The sequence below is a fragment of the Morone saxatilis genome, unplaced genomic scaffold (genome assembly GCF_004916995.1).
Source record: "Morone saxatilis isolate NCDOM2014 unplaced genomic scaffold, NCSU_SB_2.0 Contig19, whole genome shotgun sequence".
Lineage (NCBI taxonomy): Eukaryota > Metazoa > Chordata > Actinopteri > Moronidae > Morone > Morone saxatilis.
The window spans coordinates 20,716,823-20,722,703 of record NW_023339751.1 but is presented as its reverse complement, the minus strand read 5'-3'; positions in this window follow the sequence as shown (position 1 = coordinate 20,722,703).

Below are 5,881 nucleotides of genomic sequence, written 5' to 3'. Positions count from 1 at the left end.
TATCTCGTGGCCACGAGATAGTAATGCGTGGCCACGTATTATTTTTTTTTTATCCAATGTCACCAGGGGGGCTCCATATAAACCAAAGTATTGGACAAAATAAAATGTTTGACCTGAGAAATTTTACTCAAAAACAAAATGTCAACCTAATGGTGGCGTGAGGGGATGAAACAGGTCAGTAGGCTTTATCCTCTCGGGACCATGAAAACTAAATATATATTCCTTGATTGTAAACATGTAAACTAAAATTAACATTTTAATGATGGAGTAAATTATTCCAGTAAATGTATAGGTCATTGCATCACTTTGTCCCAGCTCCATGACACCTAGCCCCAAAGCTAGATCAAGATCCTTTACAGACTGCACAACAGACACATGACACACAGTCAGTCAGACAGTAAAGCAGTCAGTTATAATGTGCGTACCAGAGAAAAAAGAGCATAGATGGCCACAAGTGTCAAAGGAAGGCCGATACCAATGATTATGTATGTCACCACATTCATAGTAGATCCATATTTTCCATTAAAATCATAGGATTGGAAGATGACGTTGTAGTCAGAGGTGATGTTGCTGTAATTATAGCTGTTGGCCCGTGAGGTGTTGTTAATGTAGAAATCTTCCATTCTTCAGAGTGAAACCTGTAGTTTGAGAGATCAGGTTATAGAAAGGGAGCATGCTTTTTAGTATGTACCTAACATTGTTCAGTGAAAGCCGTTTGAGAAAGTTCAGAGAAATACAGTAAATCCACTATCAAATTAAAAAAATGTCGTCTTTTCATATTTTATCATCATTCCTCAATATTTGTACATGATTTGCTAATAGTATTAAAGGCTTAAATATCCCCAAAACTACCTATAATATGGAAGTCGTTTTATGTTTAGAACTGACTAAGAAATAATGAATAATGCTTTAATTTCACTAAAACATCAGTAACTCAATCATTAAATGACTGTAACCTGTACTGGGTTACATAACTATATCCTGTGGAGACTTTTTAAAAAAATGAATAATAACTTTGTTGCAACACAACATAATAACTCTTGCATATCTTAGCTGTCATTTCCTGGACAACTGCAAACATCACTAACCTCTCAGTGGATTAATGCTAAATCCAGTGTTTGCTTATTTTGTTGAAACTGAATCTCTGAGCTCCATTTTGATGCATGTGCAATTCTGTGTTCCTGTGTTAATTCAGAAAGACAGAGCCGATTTTTTTGTTCAAGTGAATGCAATATGACTGTAGGTTTACAATATGCTATTGTTACAAACGTGTTGAATTTGCTATATCACAGTAAGTCCTATAATAATCCTTATTTTAGGCTATCATAAGGTGAAGTGACAGTCCTGATACTAACTTAAGCTAACTTGTGTCAGGTAAAGAAAATAAGATTTTGTTTTATTAAAGTAATACATCAGTAAGATGCATATGAGATCAGAGCCAAATTAAGTTGTATTGTTCATCTCTCCTGTATAAACACGCAGCCCTAAGTAATTTCCCTGTTGCTTTTATTTTCAGTTGTACAAAACTGGAAGATCGGTTTATCAAACGGACAAACAGTTGTACTTAAACTCTGCACAACCCTGCTGATACACCGGATATACAGCAGACAAAATGTGAATATTTAACTATAAACTGTAACATAAATGTCATAAGTCTATATTTACAAAATTATAAACACAATTGCATTATGGCAACTATTTTCCACTTAGAAAGTAACCACATAGAGTAGGTTGCAGCAGCTAACAGCAGCGGTGATATACAATGTTCAATGGCTAATGTTCAGTGACAGGTCACATAACAAGACAAAGTAAAAAAAGAAAGTTCTAAATTATTAAATATTGTTTCCTTCCCTTTGATTTGTTCTTATTCTCTAATCTCTCATCACAGCCAGCGGGTGGCAGAAACCCTATTACGTAATGCAGACACAAACTGTTTCCTTTTCCCTGGCCTGGCCTGGTGGTCAAATGGCCGTGATTCACTGGATGGCTGTTGACTGACGGTTTTCATGTATGGGGAGCTCATTCTCTGAAGCAGGCCAACTGCTGCAATGGTCCTTGATAGTGGTGAAATTGTCGATTTCTACTCTTGAAGTGTGTTATTGACAATGTACCCTCCACTGTTACATTCCTTGAGACCTACTTATTTTTTTCAGGATTTGAAATAAAGAAACATATAATAATAGCTTATCGGCACTGGCTCCCTGTAAAATCCCCACTTACAAAGCTGTTCATGGTCAGGCATCTCCATATCTTAGGGGCCATTCCGATGTTGTTGCTCAGATGGTTGAAAGGTCAGCCAAACTGAGGAGGAGCGGAATATACTCGTCCACGAATACCCAAAGCTGTACCACCTGTCAAGTTTATTTTATTTTGACCCAAACAGAAGGAACAATGCCTGGAGATCTATAAGCTCAGAACTTGGGATAACTGGTGAGCATGATAATACTAGTTGTGCTAGCTAACGTTAGCTCATTTAGTTTGTGTGAGAGTGATTTATGGTGCTGGAAATTCATGTCTTTGTTTGACTCCTAAATAAGTTAGTTTAGAACCAGCTCCCAGCTGTTCCCACAGCTGGTCACATCTATCCAATACTAGCACAGCGACATACCTGCATCGTTAGCTTATCATCTTGTGGCTGTCTTTTCAAATATGTCTCTCTGCCTTCAGTTAACACATGCTGCTGTTCTGCACACCCCTCAGCCTCCCCCATCACGACCCAGTCTTCAGTGTTTATACCATGTTATAATAAACAATTATCTTTACTACATTTGCTCGTCTTTCCTGATTGAAATGTCAGTCGGGTGATTGTTGGATTTCCTGAAGAAGGCAGTGTGCTAAAATGTTGAGCTTTACAGGTTCAAATGAAAGATTGTCTCTGAGTCATGAGTATGCAGTTCTCCCATTCTTTTTTTGAATGCACTGAAATTCACATTCTCACATTACACTCAAAACAGACAGATAAAGACTTAAACTACACAAACTCCCTTGGAAGAAATCTTTGACTGTAACTCATGTTACCACTCAGCGGATTAATGTGTGATGAGTAAACAGAAACACAAAACTAAATAAGCAGTTCAATGTAGTCAAGTTAGTATTAAGTAAGTAGTAAGTAAGTATTTCTACTTTTTCTGTCAGCCTCATGTGACAGGCATATTTATTTTTCACAACTGTTAAAATGGTCTCCCTTTGTCTTTTTCTATGTATTAGATTATTCATGGAGTGACACTGCCTCTACATTGGTATGTTAATAAAAAATAAAAGGGGGTTATAATTTACCTTTAAAAGCTGCAGGACGACAACCTGAATGAGTTCCGTATGCTGAAGTGAAGTCTACAGTTTTGTCCTCTGTATCGACAGTGTACAGTAAATAACACGCTGCACATTCCTGAAAATCTACTTCAACAGAGGAGAGGAGTTGTATGTTGTGAAATTTGAGATTGTTGTGATTTGACACGCATCCCGGCTATAAGAGATGATGGTGATTTCCCCATGCACCTGTCTGTGGTGTTTCTACAGATAATGCACATAACCTTAGCTTTACAAAGTGAAGGTGAAGCTTATTTTTCAGCAGTTCACTGAATACAACATGACAGTAACATTTTAACAAAGAAAGAAGAGAAAAACAATCTCAAGGGCTTATATTTCAGTCCAGTTTTATGTAAAATACCACCACAGAGACTTTACTTTGATGTAGTGTAACAGTGGGCAGGCGATGAAGAAGAACATAAGACAGACAGACAGATATTCTGGATCGTATATTCCTGACTTCATGTGATGCCTCAGAGTATAATATAAGGGTCATGTCTGGACACACATACTGGAAAGACAGATAGCTACCTTTCCAGCGACATACACCCTGAAGCCAAGACTGGCAAAGGGGAAATAATACATGAATAAATATATTTTTAAAAGGTATAAATTGATGAATGAAAGGGAAAATCAATAATTAAAAATGAATGCCTCCATCTGGGCAGTCACATTGCAGTTAAGGCAGGACACTCCGTCCCAGCACATTTGACAAATGCAACAGAAGAGTGAGGGAGTAAGGACAACATATGTTTACCCAATGAAAAATGTTTACAAAATGCTCAAAGTGGACAGACCACAAGAAACAGAAAATAAAAATATAAAATAAATAAAATAAGACCATACGAAAATCTAAAGAATGAAACTTTTATCTACTACTAAATCTGAATAATCTAGGATATTATTGACAAGGCAAGGAAACTATTGCAGGAAAAAGGAAAATTAAATACCAGCAAACACAACTGAATGAGGGACTGCTACAAATGCTAGACATTGAAAAACTGATTTGCACAATATCAAAACCAAATTATGATATGACCAGCTATGAGTCATTTCATATTTTTCACACTAACTTCACAAAGTACCACATCATGTTAGAATAGCTACCCGTTAGGGAATAAGGGGCTTACAATTTGGGGAATGTGCACTGTAGGCATTTCATTTAACTAACTTCACATCTTGTTCCTTTGTGTCCCACATGTATTTATCAATACGCACTGTGGTACAATATCATAGTAACAATTGTACTGTAAATTGGGAAGAATTACACTGTAGCCTAGATTACATGGTGTAATCTAAAGCGTTACCAATTGCATCACTCACCAAAGTTTGTCAAAGTCTACACAGTAGTGACATATTGAGTGGATATTGTGATTTTAGTGCTGCTGCTCCAGAAACAATATTTAGTGACATATTTATAAATTAATGAAAATGAATATTAACTGGCATGTTGCATGTCATTCCTCAAGATAAAGTAATTTACTTGTGAACCTACCCCCTTATGCACCCATTGAATGCTAATTATCTTCTCTATTTCATATTTGTTTCTCAAAAATTGTCTTTTTTGTCAGATTTGTAGCTATCAAGATTTAGACTACTCTACTATGTGTTTGATACAGATACAATCAGATGCCAAATTCAAAGTTAAGGGAAAGAAGGGGGAAATGGAAACTAAATTTTGTCATGGTTTGCACAATCATTTGTATTCCAGTGCATGCAAGTACATGGTTTTGTGTTGCCTATGTCAGTACATACCTTTTCAGTGGCACCCAGAATACAACCTGCCAGCAAGATTGAACAAAGAGAAAAGGCATGAGCATTTGGTCCAAGGTATGCTAGAAAAGAACCAGTTTGTATGACGTGTTGTCATATATATAGTTTCCCCAAACAGTGACACTGAAAGGAGGGGTGAAAGGCCTGACCATCATATGGAGGGGAGAATTTCATTCAGGTTTTAGATTATTGTTCAGACCAGTCATTACATGTAGCCTACGGTCATAATCACATGCATATAGCTATTGTAGGTTGGCTACAGGCTGTACAATATTTATCTGTAATAATATTATTATAATAACAATGTAACGGACTGGATCTATTGCCAAATGTTTCAAATAATGAAAAAATAATAATAATTTAGGTGTAATTAGCATATTAATTATTATCATTCAATATTTTCACTTATTATTTTATTAGTGTATTATTATTATTATTATTATTATTATTAGTTTTATTTTTGTCAGATCACTTGGCGCTGCCTCAAGCGTCTTCAGGCGGCAGCTTGTAGCCGCAGCTCCCGTTGTGTTTTTATATTTGTTTATTTGTTGTNNATTAATCACAATCCGTGCATAAACGTTGAGACAATGGCTGGACTAAGTTTTGTTACTTTTCTCCGCGTTCTTCTGTTACTTTTTTTTACTTTTTGTAACTGAGAACTGTGCCGGTAGTAGTGGGGGCATTGTTTACACGCGTGAACAGCTGATTGCGCTGTGTAAGCCTGTGCTGCTGCCGCCCGGAGACAGACCTGCGGTCCCGCAGGAGTTACGGAGGAGACGCCGGGGTTGCAGGGCTGGAACCA